Source organism: Nicotiana tabacum, chromosome 1 (genome assembly GCF_000715075.1).
Source record: "Nicotiana tabacum cultivar K326 chromosome 1, ASM71507v2, whole genome shotgun sequence".
Classification (NCBI taxonomy): domain Eukaryota; kingdom Viridiplantae; phylum Streptophyta; class Magnoliopsida; order Solanales; family Solanaceae; genus Nicotiana; species Nicotiana tabacum.
In genome coordinates, this window is record NC_134080.1 from 124,082,138 (window position 1) to 124,097,768 (window position 15,631).

Below are 15,631 nucleotides of genomic sequence, written 5' to 3' on the forward strand. Positions count from 1 at the left end.
CTCAGGAAAATGATTCAGGGTTCCAGACAATGGCATGACAAGTTGACTTTTGCATTATTGGGATATCGCACAAGCGTGCACACATCAGTCGGGGCCACTTCCTACTTATTGGTCTATGGCACTGAAGCTGTAATACCTGCAGAAGTTGAGATTCCCTCTCTTTGGATCATTGTTGAAGCCGAGATCGAGGATGATGAATGTGTCAAAACCCGGCTGGAATAATTGATTATGATTGATGAAAAGCGGATGGCCGCAGTTTGCCACAGGCAATTGTATCAACAAAGAATGGCTCGTGCCTACAACAAGAAAGTGCAACCCAAAAAAATTCAAAGTAGGGCAATTTGTTCTGAGACGTATTCTCCCGCATCATGAAGAAGCTAAAGGGAAATTTGCTCCAGACTGGAAACGCCGTACATTATAAAAATAGGTTGCCAAAGGGAGCGCTGTAATTGGGAGACATCAAAGGAAATGACCACAAGACAACTGTCAATGCAGATGAGGTCAAAAGGTATTACGTTTCACCCCTTTTTCACAGCTTTAACATGCTTTGATTGGAATGATGAAGGATTTCTTTCTCACTCTCCAAACACTATCAACCCTTTGTAAACCCGTAGAGCCAGTTCCCTTTCTTTGATTATCCTCTTTGGAACATGGAAGTTACTATAAAATAATGAAAAACTAAAAAAAAAATAAAAAACAAAGTTCATTGAACTACGTTCGACTTGATCCCGAAATGATACATAGGTAGCCTCTCTCTAGGGTTCAGTCACACCAAAACAAAAAATTACATCCCCCCAAAAGTTGAAACTAGGGCAGATGTTATAATGGTTCGGTGATGTTTTCGCTTGAAAGGTTCCAAAGTTGTAACCCAATCCAAAATCCTTCTGCCTAAATCCTTTCTAAGTCCTTCCGATCAATCGACGGGAATGTTCAAGAATTGGAGCATATTGGATCTGATATAACCAAATGAGAGAAATAAAATAAGAGAGTTTTATTGATAAAAACCTTTACGTGCACCGTAAGACGATAAGGAGTTGAGAATGTAAAAATGAGAGTCTTGTTAGTGAAAACTCACAAAGAGCACTATAAGGTGATGGTGAGAAGTGAAATAAGAAAGATCAGTTGGTGAAAACCCGCAAAGGGCGCCACTGATTGAAAAGAGGATCATCATAACCATTGGCATCGACATAGTTCTGCGCAAGGTTTCTTAGTTTCGAGGCAAAAGTTGTGATGAATTTCTGAGAGTCAGACGGTTTACATAGATCAGGCATCCATTCCAAAAGGTATGTCATGTTCATTGAAGACTGCATGTACTCCCATATATAAGTCCTTCTTTATGTTCCCCGAAAGGGATACCTTTTATCTTAATTCATTGTCCATTCCATTATTTGTTTTTCTTTTAATCACTTTCGATGTTACTCTGTTACAAAACTAAGGCAAAGAAGGGACGACAAGACTGATTTACAAGGCTCTCGTTTGATACAAGCTAATATGTAAAAAGGGCACCCAAACTCGGCAGGGGCATCAAGTCAACCCTGACTGGCAGTGGCGGGTATGTTTTGAAATTAAAAACTCTCGAAAGAAGAAAATCAAGTTGAAATGCCTACAGAGGCAAAATAAAGTTGAAAAGGTTAAGTCCCACGCGACCAACCATCATGGTAATGTTTTGGAAAAGACAAAGGTTCTCCAGGACCAAAAAGGCAACTGGTATCTAGGAAACAACCAGTTGCGGTTGAAATCATCATCAAAGAAGCCGACCGAAATCAAGTGAGTGAAATACTCAAGGATGCAAAACCAACCATTATTTCAAACTGACAAATTGTTCTTTGTTTGAAAAATAGGAAACATATGCAATCCAAAAGCAACCTTACAAGAAGCAGGTGCAACCAAAAGAAACCGCGCAGAGGATAAAATAGCTCTACAACAGCAACAATCCCAAAAAGGGAAGTCTTTTCCAAATTATTTCCCGCATTTTGCTCATTCTCTTAATAAAAAGAAAAAAAAAGAAAGAAAGTTCCAAATCATGGTAGTATAGGGCACACCAATCCCCAACTCTCTTTTCCAACATAAGGTCTCTACTCCCTAGTTGATGTCACTTTAGACATAGGATCTCCACTCCCTAGTCTCATTTTCCAACATAGAGTCTTTATTCCCTAGTTTATTTTATTTTAAACATAGGGTCTCCACTCCCTGGTCTCTTTTCCAACATAGGGTATCCACTCCCTATTTGATGTTATTTTAGACATAAGGTCTCTACTCCCTACTCTCTTTTCTAACATAGGGTCTCTACTCCCTAGTTAATTTTATTTTAGACATAGGGTCTCCACTCCCTAATCTCTTTTCCAACATAGGGTCTAAAATCCCTAGTTGATGTTATTTTAGACATATGGTTTCAACTCCCTGGTCTCTTTTCCAACATAGGGTCTCCACTCCCTACTTGATTTTATTTTAGACATAGGGTCTCCATTCCCTAGTTGATGTTATTTTAGACATATGGTCTTCACTCCCTAGTCTTCTTTTCCAACACAGGGTCTCCATTCCCTAGTTGATTTTATTTTAGAAATAGGGTCCCCACTCCCTAGTCTCTTTCCCGACATAGGATCTCCACTCCCTTGTTGATTTTAGTTTTAGACATAGGGTCTCCACTCCCTAGTCTCTTTTCCAATATAGGGTCTCCACTCCCTAGTTAATTTTATTTTAGACATAGTGTCTCTACTCCCTAGTCTCTTTTCTAACATAGGGTCTCCACTTCTTAGTTTATTTTATCCTTAGACATAGGGTCTCCACCCCCTAATCTCTTTTTCAACATAAAGAATCATATTTTCCCAGGGTACATGATGGTAGGCTATAATCTCGTGCTTTAGTCACTTATCGCACTCTAATTCACTACACTTTACTTGTTTTGAGCTTTAATTGGAAGTGTCTTGCACTTATTGTGTGTTTTATGCCTTGTAGGAGTGATTCCGAGCTATTTAGATGTTATAGAATGAATTCGAGCGATTTGGAGCTTTGAAGTCTGAGTAAAAGCCCAAGAGATTAAGCCGGGATCGTGTTCGGGGGTTGAGGACCAAGTTTGGACGTCAAAAACCAAGGAAAAAGCCTAGCTCTAAGAATCCACCACAGCCACGATGCGTGGGGTGGTGCATGGCGCGCTACAGCCGCCCTTTTTCTGCCAGTGTCAATTTTGCACGCTCTCTAATAAAGTCCACTACCACACGGCGTGGCACGTCGCCCCATGCAGCACACCTGTGCAATATTTATAGAGTCCCAATCTAATTTTGCGTAGGAAAAGATGGTTTCATTTGGGCCCAACCTTACTTAATATAAATACATGTAAAAATATTATTTTGTGGACTTTTGACACATCTTAGACCTAAGGAAGCTAAGAAGGAGGTGGAGAAGCAAAAGCTCAAGGATTTCATCATTCAATCCTAGCTCAAGACAAGGGTTTGGATTGTTTTATGTATTCCTTTAACTTAAACATTGTTATGATGAATTATTACATATTCATGGAGTAGTTCTCTTTAGGGTTTGATAGATTTGGTGTATTGATACTTGTTTGTGGATATTAACTGTAGTTTTTATGTATTGAATCGTTTTGGATGTTTTAAACGTTGCATCTATATTCACTTGTTACTGTAATCTAGAGAGGCATAACTTGTGATATTTTTGCATTATATTTTGTTGGTTGAATTCATTAATTCTTCTTAGTAATCGGAAAAGGCTAGTTGAATTATTGATTAAACCTAGTTAGAAGGATAATCGAGAGAGGTTCTCCTAAAGACCAATCCACTATGAATTTTTGCATAGCTTCACATACTCAAAATTGGTTCATCTTGTGAAGTTGAGAGTTAATCGAGAGAGGAGTTTCTACTAATCAATTGAACTAACAACCAAGTGAATTTGAGAGACTCACTTGAACATTAGAAGTGAATTATCTACAGTTAAATCCCAAACATTTGTCTTGCATCTATCATATCAACCCTATTCTCTCCCCATTGATATCTTCCTTTGCCTATTACTTGCATTGTTTGTCACTAGTCAATAGTTTAGACTGTTAGTAAATTTTAGTTTAAATCACCTAAATCTCCATTGTTGATTATCTTGGATAGAAATTGAGCTATAAACTACGAAAATACTGTTTAACTCCAATACATGTGGATATGATATTATAATTTACTATATTCGACTAGCGAGCATATTTTAGTGTGTCTTATGCGCTTGTCAAATTTTGGAGCTGTTGCCGAGGATTGGCAATGAATAGTGTTTGAAATCGTTTGTAGTGCTAATTCAAGAATTTTTCTTTTTATTTTATTTTTCTCTTTTTATGTTTGATGTTCTTTGACTGTGCGCATGCTACAGGTTAGATTGGTGCATGACTCGATCTTCTGGGAAAGAAGTGCAACCATACGAGCCAGAAATCGAAAAACAACTGTGACAGTTGAAGAAGGAAAGGAATCTCCCCGGGAATATAAAGAAGGTTGGGCAGTCCTTAACCAAAGAAAATATGGCTGGAGATAATAATAATGTAGATTTGGCTGCGAAAGAGGTAGACCAACTTAGAGAAAAAGCTGGTTGGGATGTTGAGGAAGCAGGTATGTCACAAGATGTAGTTTATCTAAGGGCATACCCCTTCATACTTAAAGATGATGCAAAGCACTAGCTTAGAAGCTAGCCCCAGGGATCGATTAGAACATGGGAGGAGATGACCAGAAAATTTCTTTCTAAATATTTCTCCTCAGCTAAAACGAGCAAGTTCAGAAGAGAAATACATAAATTCTGCCAGAATGAAACTGAAATTGTGCTTGAAGCATGGGAGAGGTTTAAGGAGATAGTCAGGAAGTGTCAACATAGCGGAATTCAACTTTGGATGCAACTCTAGGATTTTTGGAATGGATTGACACCAGCCTCGCGTAGAACATTAAGCAATGCAGCTGGAAGCCCGTTGATGAAAAAAACTCTAGAGGAGATAGTCATTATTTTAGATGAGTTATCTGAAGATGCAAATCAGAGGCCATATGAGATTGCTGAACGAAGAAGATCAACTGGTGTTCACCAGGTTAATACTAACATATCTGTCCAGGTACAACTTGATGTCATGGCAAAGGAAATAAGGAATCTGACCTTAGCCTCAATATATAATGAGCCTCATGCAGCATGTGACATATGTGGAAGAGGACACCCTACTCATGAGTGTCAAGCTTCAATAGAGGAAGTGAATGATGTGGGTAATTATAACTATAATACAATGGGTCAAAAACACCCCGATTTTTCATGGAGTTCGCTTGGGGGTACAACAAATGCATGGCAACAAAACAACCGTAGATTTCAGGGACAAGGAGCTCCAGGTTCCAAAATCAGCAGAGGCCGCAGTTTAAGCCTCAACAGCCAATTCAGGATGGGTTAGAAGATTTGATGAAGTCATTTATTGTCAAGACAGATGAAAGATTAGATGCTCATGGTGCAGCCATCAAGGAACTTGGTACAGGTTTGCGAAGCTTGGAGAGACAAGTGGGACAGATTGCAACTATATTGTCTGAGAGAATCCCAGGTACTTTGCTAGTTGATGCTAATAAAAACCCCAAAGAAACGGTAAATGATGTGACCTTGAGAAGCGGGAAAGTGTTGAAAGATCCCACACCAGTCTAAAAAGAGGTTGTGCGTGAAAAAGAAAGTGGGGAGCATCTGAAAGTTGAAGATGATAAGAAGAAGAAAGGCAAGAAGGGAGAAGAGAAAAAGAAGAAGGAGGACACTTCGAGAAGGTAGGACTCCAATGATGTGAGAAAGCATATGCATGCTCTACCTTTTCCCCAAAAGCTCTATAAAGAAAAGGTGGACAAACAGTTTGAGAGATTTTTAGATATGCTGAGATAGGTTAATGTAAATTTGCCATTCATAGAAGTTCTCTCCCAAATGTCAGTGTTAGCGAAAAGGTAAAAGAAAGAACACAAGATTTAACGTGGTTCGGGTCAAAATAATCCTACGTCCACCAGAGAACAGTTGCCTTTTTAATATTAACAAAGGAAGGGAAGAGTTCCCAATTACACTTAAGAGAATTTCTCTCTTAACTCTCTACTCACTACAATGTGTTGTAATATATTTTTGAGATGATATCTACAAGTGAAGGAGTGCATCTATTTATAGAGGTAAAGACCTCCTCTTGATGTCATTGGTGACATCAAACTACCTCCTCTTGATGTTATGGGTGACATCAAAGGAGGAAGCTTCCTCCTAGCATCCACACCAACTCTTTCCACCAACTCTTCCAATTGGCATGCCATTGTTGACTAAACATAAACCAACACCTTCAATCTCCACCTTGGTTTGCGTTTCGAGCGTGCGTGTGAACAACTCTGGCCAAAACTTCTAAGCTTACTGGGCAACCCCGTTGTAAGAAACAAGAAGAATCAAACCATTGTTGAACATACCACCTCCACCTAACAACTGTTCTCTTCGGAGTTGCATCAGTTGATGCACACCCCCGCCAAGTCCTTGCAGTGCGCAAACTTAGCGAGTGGGACTATCTTGGTCAACATATCTGCAACATTATCGTCTGTGATAACCTTCACGACCTTGATAGTTTCCTCTTCAACAACATCTCGAATAAAATGAAATCTGACATCAATGTGTTTAGTGCGCTCATGAAATCTCTGATTTTTCATTAGATGAATAGCACTCTGACTATCACATCTAAGAGTTGATTCCAGCTGAACCAAACTCAATTCCACTACTAAACGTTTCAACCAGATAGCTTCCTTCACCGCCTCCGCTGCTGCCATGTATTCTGCTTCTGTCGTAGACAAAGCGGCAATCGACTGCAGAGTCGACTTCCAACTAACGGCACTGCCAACGAGGGTAAAGATGTATCCAGTTATGGACCTTCTTCTGTTAAGATCTCCTACATAGTCAGAATCTACATAACCGAGAATTGAAATACCTCCACCACTTTTTCGAAAGGTCAGACCAACACCAGAAGCTCCTTTGAGATATCTCAATATCCACTTGACAGCTTCCCAATGCCTCTTTCCTGGGCTGGACATGTATCTACTTACCACACTTACAGATTGAGCAATATCTGGACGTGTGCATACCATAGCATACATAATGCTACCAACTGCACTGGCATAAGGAATCTTTGACATATGCTCCACCTCATCCTCGGACTGAGGCATTTGTAACTCTGAAAGTTTAAAATGAGGAGCTAATGGTGTACTTACAGGCTTGCACGTATGCATATTGAATCTCTTGAGAACCCTTTCAATATACCTCTTCTGAGAAAGATGTACAACACCGTCTTCTCTTGAAATCTCCATACCAAGGATTTTCTTTGCAGCTCCTAAATCCTTCATGTCAAATTCCTTACTCAACAGTTTCTTCAAAGCATTTATCTCTATAATGTTGTTAGCAGCAATAAGCATATCATCAACATATAACAGTAAATAAATCATTGAGTTATCAGACATCTTCTTGTGATACACACAGCTATCAAATGTACTCCTTGAGAATTCATGTGTAGTTATGAATGCATCAAACCTCTTGTACCACAGTCTAGGGGATTGCTTCAAACCATACAAAGACTTCTTTAGTTGGCATACGTGATCTTCTTTTCCCTCAGCTAGGAAACCTTCAGGCTGATCCATATAGATTGTCTCTTCTAGATCACCGTGTAAGAAAACAGTTTTGACATTAAGTTGTTGAAGCTCCAAGTCAAATTGGGCAACCAATGCTAGTAGCACGCGAATTGAGCTATGCTTCAGGACTGGAGAGAAAATCTCATTGTTGTCAATTCCCTCCTTCTGACTGAATCCTTTTGCAACAAATCTCGCCTTGAACCTAGCATCTTCCACTTCAGGAATTCCCTTTTTCTTTCGGTAGACCCACTTGCATCCAACTGTCCTCTTCCCCTTTTGTTTTTTCACTAAGACCCATGTCTGATTCTTGTGAAGAGACTCCATCTCTTTAGTCATGGCTAACCGTCATTGTACAGCATCCTTGCAAGAAGTTGCTTCAATATACGAGGAGGGATCCAGATCCTTAATCTCTTCTTGTGCAGCTACGAACGCATATGCAATCAAGTTTGTTTGATCTATAAGGCGTTCCGGTTCTCGTGTCTGCCTCTTCTCCCTCCCCTTCGCAATTGTGTATGGTTCATTGACAGCAAGTTCTTCAAGGTCTACATCTTCTGACTCATCTTTAACCTAAGTCTCTTGATCCTTTTCCTTGGCAAGATCCACCGGAATCTCCACCTGCTCGTCATTCTTGTTTCCTGAAAACTCCACGGAAACTTTACGGGGATCAAGTATAGAGGATTCATCAAAGGTGACATCTCTACTAACTATAAATTTGAGTAAAGACAAACACCAAAATTTGTACCCTTTTAATCCATCCACATACCCTACGAATATGGCCTTCTTAGCCCTTGGTTCAAGCTTTCCTTCATTAATGTGATAATAAGCTGGACACCCAAATACTCGTAAGTATGAATAGTTAGAGGGTTCACCTGACCATACCTCATTCGGAGTCTTAAAGTCAATTGCCGATGCTGGAGATCGATTGACAATATGAGCAGCAGTGTGAACTGCTTCAGCCCAAAATACTTTGGACATTTTGGATTGTAGGAGCATACAACGAGCCTTTTCAAGAAGAGTTCTGTTCATTCTCTCGGCAACTCCATTCTGCTGTGGGGTATGCCTGCCAGTCCTATGTCTTGAGATCCCATGACCTTGCAGAATTCATTAAACTCTTCATTGCAAAACTCCAAGCCATTGTCTGTGCAAAGATACTTGATTTTCCGCTCCATTTGATTTTCAACCAAAATCATCCACTCTTTAAATGCTTCAAAAGCATCACTTTTTGCCTTCAAAAAATGCACCCAAACCTTTCGTGAGAAATCATCAATAAAAGTGAGAAGATACCTCTTTTTGCCCTTCGGTGGAAGTTTAGAGGGACCCCATAAATCTGAATGGATGTAGTCTAGCACTCCTCTTGTCTTGTGTTTGCCAGTGCTGAAGCTGACATTCTTTTGCTTCCCTAGAACGCAGTGCTCACAGAAGTCAAGTGTGCTGATCTTCTCACCTTCCAAAAGGTTACGATTGCTCAACATCTCCAGTCCACGTGCGCTTATATGACCCAGTCTCATGTGCCATAGTCTTGCCTTGTCATCATTAGATAACTGCACTGTAGATGTATTTGTAGAGCCAACAATGGTGCTTCCGGCCAATGTGTAAAGGCCGTTCTCCAGCTTGCCTTTCAGCATGACTAAAGAACCTTTAGTCACCTTTATAGTTCCTGCTTCGCTCATGTACCTGTAGCCTTGTTCATCCAGAGTACTCAGGGAGATCAAATTCTTCTTCAGATCAGGAACATGATGGACTTGTGTAATAGTCCTCATGACTCCATCATGGCAGCGAACCCGAACTGAGTCAATGCCAACTATTGCACAAGTTGCATTATTGCCCATTACTACGGTTCCTCCACTTTCTCATAGCTGCTAAACCAGTCTTTTCGGAACGTCATATGCAGAGTGCAAGCAGATTCTAACACCCATTTGTTTCCATAACTACTATTATTATTGCACGATGTTGTTAGTACATAATCATTATCAAAATCATGTACCTGTTCAACTGTGGATGCACTCGCCTTTTCCTTGGACTTTGACATTGGGCGGTCTCGTTCAAAGTGCCCCTTCTTGCCACAACCCCAACACTCTGTATTCTTCTTGTTCACACGAGACTTTGATCTGTGCTTTGATTTGCTCTTTCCCTGTTGGCTAGTCCGGCCTCTCACAAAGAGCCCACTTGCCTGGTCATCTCTATCTCCTTCAATGTGCCTCCGCACATCACTAAAGTTAAGTGCCTGCCGCACTTGCTCAAGCTTTATAGGCTCCTTGCTATACATCATTGAATTCTCAATATCACGATATCCTGAAGTCAATGAAAATAGCAAAGCACATGCAAGCGTCTCCTCCTCCTTTTTAATTCCTGCAATCTGTAAGTCCATGACAAGTTTATTGAACACATCTAAATGATCTTGTAACGAAGTACATGACCCCATCTTAAATGTGTGAAGACGCCGTTGTAACAACATCCTTGTTGTCACTGATCGGTCTTAGTATAGCCCTTTTAGCTTTTCCCATAACTGTTTGGCCGTCTCTTCGGTACCCGTACTCACTTCACAAAGCACGTTAGGTGCAAGGGATAGTTGGATTGCACTTAATGCATCCCCTTCAATCTTCTCCTTGTCGGGAGTTGATATATCCTTAGGATACTTTCCGTCAATATCATGGATTGAACCTTCCCTCCGTAGTAACGCCATCATCTGGATCTTCCAGATATTGAAGTTGTTGCGTCCACTGAATCTATCAATTTCAAACTTCATGGAACTCATCTTTGCTTGTTCTTCCTCCTTGGATCGTTAAAGAATCTTGTTGCTCTGATACCAATTGTTAGCGGAAACGTAAAAGAAAGAACACAAGATTTAACGTGGTTCGGATCAAAATAATCCTACGTCCACCAGAGAACAGTTGCCTTTTTAATATTAACAAAGGAAGGGGAGAGTTCCCAATTACACTTAAGAGAATTTCTCTCTTAACTCTCTACTCACTACAATGTGTTGTATTATTTTTGGGATGATTTCTACAAATGAAGGAGTGCATCTATTTATAGAGGTAAATACCTCCTCTTGATGTCATTGGCGACATCAAACTACCTCCTCTTGATGTCATGGGTGACATCAAAGGAGGAAGCTTCCTCCTAGCATCCACACCAACTCTTTCCACCAACTCTTTCCACCAAGCATGCCATTGTTGACTAAACATAAACCAACACCTTTAGTCAGCTTATGCAAAGTTCTTGTAGGAGATCCTTACAAAGAAGAGGAAGATAGAAGAGATCTCAGTGGTCAAGCTCATAGAGCATTACAGTTCAATATTGCAAAATAAACTCCCACAAAATTGTAGAGATTCAGGGAGTTTTACGATACCTTGCTCTTTAGGCACTCTTACCATTGATAAATCTTTATGTGATTCGGGTGCCTCAATTAATCTAATGTCATTGTCAATTTACAGGAAACTGGAGAAGGAGATTGGAGAGATAAAGTCAGTGCCAATATCTTTGCAGTTGGCAAACCAAACAACTATAACACCCAAGTGAATAGTAGAAGATATTTTGGTGCAGGTGGATAAGTATGTATTTCCTGTAGATTTTATAGTGGTGAATATGGAGGAGAATAAGGAGGTTCCCCTCATCCTAGGAAGATAATTTTTAGCAACGGGTTGAGATATATTGGATACACATGATAGAAAACTCATGCTTAGAGTGGGTGAGGAGACGGTAACTTTTGAGATGATTGTAGCAAATGAAGTGAAAAAGGAGAAGCTAGCAACAAGTGTTGAGTGGAAGGTGAAGGGAGTGAAAGAGAAGGCTGCTATTGGTGAAAAAGACAAGTGTGGGGTGTACCCAAAAAGGCTGAGAAGAAGCTATCTGCGTGGATGTGTGGACTAGTTCGGGCGCGTGGAATGGAGCCCGACTTTGATTTAAACCCCGACTAGAGATTCAGGGAAGTTTCCTCTACCTTATAATTTTTAATTATGTGTCATGGGGACATGCCACAACTTAAAGTGTGGGGTGGGGGATATTTGTATGTTGTATGTATATGTATTAGTTTTTACTTGTTAGTAGTTAGAAAAAAATTGAAAAAATCATAAAAAGTTAAAAATTTTGACTTTTCTCGATGATGGATATCATTCGGCGGGTTTCTTGAGGGATTAAAGTCGAAAGAAAAATACCAAAAAGATTTTCTTTTGTAGGTAGTGTAACAATTCCCCCTTGATTTTTCTTTGCGCCGCTTTCTTTTCCAAGGGTTTTGTTTGAACCGGGTGTAGCTAGTTTTTATTTTTGTTAGGTGTAGGAAACCTTGTGCTTTGATTTGAATTGGAAGCAATATATCATGACTTGATTATACCTTGAGAATAGCGAGTGCCTTAGTTGTGACGCTTAGGCTCAGTTTTTGACTCTTGCATAAGTATCTTAAATTGTGTGATCTTAACTTTGCTTAACTGCTTTGACTAGAGTATCTTGATGAGTCCGATCCTGAGTGGGCTAAGTGCCATGTGTGTGCGAGGTTTTATGTATTCTGTGCATTGCATTTGATGTCCAGAACTTGCCTCGTATATTTGCAAAGCGAAATAGTAGTTTTGTTCAGTCTTGGAAGTGATAGAGGCGTTTCTTTGTTGAGCCAGTTATATATGTTTTACCCACCTATTTGTGATATAATCTTTGTTAACACCTTTTGAGCTTGTAATCCTATTTAATTGGCAACCACATTACAAGCCTTACTCATTTGATTGAATTGACCATCTATTTGAACCTTGTACCTCTCATGAGCACTTGAATTTAATATGAACTTTGTAAAAGCTGAAGTGCGAAGTGGTTGGTTTGGCTTTTGAGTGGAACAAATGAAATAAGGAGAAAGGTGCATTGTTTTGAAAAAGTAAGAGCCACTTGAATTGAAAAAGAAAGGAAAAAATGTTGTATTGTTGTGCAAAATATTCATTTATAAGTGGTAACTCTTGATGTTATTGTGCTTAAAGAAGTAGGGATGTCACGACCCAATTCCTCCCTCCTAGAGTTATCGTGACGGCACCTAGTCTCTACAATTAGGTATGCCTAACACTTTGCAGAAATGAAATAAAAGCTTGAACATAAACCACTAACAATGGCAAATATCTAATAAACAACTGAATGTCACTCGGCATGTACGAATATCACCTTTGAAATGCCCCAAACCATTCCCATAACCCGGAATACCACAAGTCACAAACTACTAAGAAATCTTAACTGTTATATATATCTTTTATACAGAAAGAGGAAAACATGAATAGAGGAGGATAGAGGGGGACTCTGAGGATCTGCGGGTAGATGTACCTTGAAGTCTCGATAAGCAGCATCGACTGCAACTAATCATGAGGCCGGTACAATTAATCTGGATTTGCACATGAAAAACATGTGCAGGAAAGGGCACGAGTACTCCACAATGGTACCCAGTAAGTACATAGCCTAACCTCAGTCGAGTAGTGACAAGGTCAGTACAGGGCCCTAATGGTATATATACAATAAAATTTAATAGAAAGAAATACCGCAGTAAGAATAAATACTAAAATATAACCACGATATAAGCATAGAAGAACAACATCTCAGAAACATAAGGGTAACAACAGGGGATCTCCCAGGATACTGTCCCGTAGTCCCAAACGTAAATGTTTAGGGGGATCTCCCGGAATACTGTTCCATAGTCCCAAAGTAAATATGCAGTGGGGATCTCCCAGAATATCGTTCTGTAGTCCCAAAGTAAATATGCAGTACATGGGGATCTCTATGAATACCGTTCTGTAGTCTCAAAGTAAATATGCAGCTCAACCAGTAGAAATAACAGTTACAGCAAGAAAACCTACAGTTTAGTCTAAGTTCAAGGCAAAGAAAACAGGTAATTTCACTAAACATGCTGCACAAAATTCAAATAGGCAGTTAAAACACGTAGGCATGCTTTTCTAACTGAAACAGGATAGTTACATATGCTAGTGTAGTTCAAATAAGGAGAAACAAGTTATGACTTAGTGAAAAACAGGGTTTTACAACAAATAGCTCGTGTACGTACTCGTCACCTCACGTACACGACGCTCACATATCAAAATTGTTCCAAATCCTAAGGGGAGTTCCCCCACACAAGGTTAGGTAAGCCACTTACCTCGAACCAAGCTCAAATCAATCCGTCACAATGCTCTTTCCATGAATATCCAGCTCCGGATGGCCCAAATCTAGCCAAATCAATTACATAACATAAATATAGCTACAAAAAACTAATCTAACTAATGAAATCGAAGATAAGGCAAGAAATTAGAAAAAATACCCAAAAAGCCTCCCTGGGCCCACATATCAAAATCGGGTAAAAGTTATAAATTATGAAAATCCAATCACTCACGAGTTCATTCGTACCAAAATTATTCAAATCCAACGTTGAAATCCCAATCAAAACTCGAAATCTTAGTTGAAGAACTTCTTTCCATTCTTTCCAATTTTCCACACCAAATCCAAAATTAAATGATAAAATTAATGATAGACTAGTGGGATATAACATAAACCAAGTTAAGAATCATTACTCAATTGATATCTCTGAAAATCCCTTAAAATTTCGTCCAAATCCGATCTCCCAAACTCAAGTTTTGATAAAAATGGCTAACCCTCGTTTTTGAAATGTTTATACTGTCTGCCCAGATTTCTTCTTCGCGAACGCGGCCTCACTCTCGCGTTCACGTAGGGAAAAACTTTACTGGTCAAAAATCCTCTTACATGAACACGAGGGTCCTCTCACGAAAGCGTACTTTCTGATTCCTGAAGCTTCGCGAACGCGATCTCTGCTACGTGAATGCATAGAACATTCCATTGGGGTCCTAGCTGATCCATTTCTTATACACGGACATGATGTCCTTCACGCGTTCGCGATACAATGATGGCCAAACCTTCGCGAATGCGAATAGAAATTTCCCCTCCTGCCCCAGCTCTACTTCGTGAATGCGAGCTCCTTTCCACAAATGCGAAGAACAAACTTCTACAACAAAAACCAGAAAAAAACCGCTATCTCTGCAAAGTCACAAATGACCCGTTAACCACCCGAAACTCACACAAGGCCCCCGGAACCTCAACCAAATATACCAACCAATCCTAAAACACCATACGAACTTAGTCGAGCCCTCAAAACACATTTGTAGCAAAACTCTAACACGATGACTCATAGACTCGGCTGCACTCCGAATGAGGTGGAGTCTCACCGATCCTTCCCTGAATGTCAATCTCGTTTACTATGAAGGCTCGTCAAACCGATCATCTATAACTGCAGGCATGAATGCAACGTCCCCCAACAAAAGGACGTCAATACGAATAATGTATTGAGTATGTAAGGCACATAAATAAGTACATAAAAGACATGGAAGAAATATAGAGTAAATGATTCAACCTGTAAGTCTGGATAACTCCGTAAATCATAAAATAATTATAGTGTCATGCATATGTGTATGAATGGCATGTCATGCATATGTACATGTTTCATAACATCATCAGGACTCTGAGGGCATCCCATCATATCATCTCTACCACTGTGGGAAAAATCATCAATGTATACCAGTTGATCAGGTGGTGGTGCGTATATAACGCCGTAACCTTTTCTCATATCTCATATACATATATATACATATATACGCGTATATAACGCCGTGTGAGTCATATTTCAGCTATTGTGGGCAACATCATCATCGTATACCAGCTGATTAGGTGGTGGTGCGTATATAACGTCGTAATCTTTCCCCTTATTCCATATCCCATATACATATGTATATATATATATATATATATACATACGCGTATATAACACCATCTGTTCATGGGTCAATGTGCATGCATAAATGCATGAAATGCATATGAAATACGTTAATAAAATCTCTTGGTACGTCATAAGACCATTATGCATCTAATTAATATCATGAAATAAACTTTATCAACTTACATATTTTCTGAGACCCATGAACAAATGATAGAATAATAAGACATATGGGAGTTAAGAACATAGACATTTCTAATAC

General features: G+C 39.6%; 1 non-coding gene across 1 annotated transcript; it reads right to left on the reverse strand.

Annotated features, from left to right (window-relative positions):
- Positions 1-4,753: 4,753 nt before the first annotated feature.
- Positions 4,754-4,860, reverse strand: LOC142165241 (small nucleolar RNA R71). The gene has a single exon (XR_012696126.1). It is a non-coding gene; the product is annotated as a small nucleolar RNA R71 (small nucleolar RNA).
- Between the last annotated feature and the right edge of the window lie 10,771 nt (positions 4,861-15,631).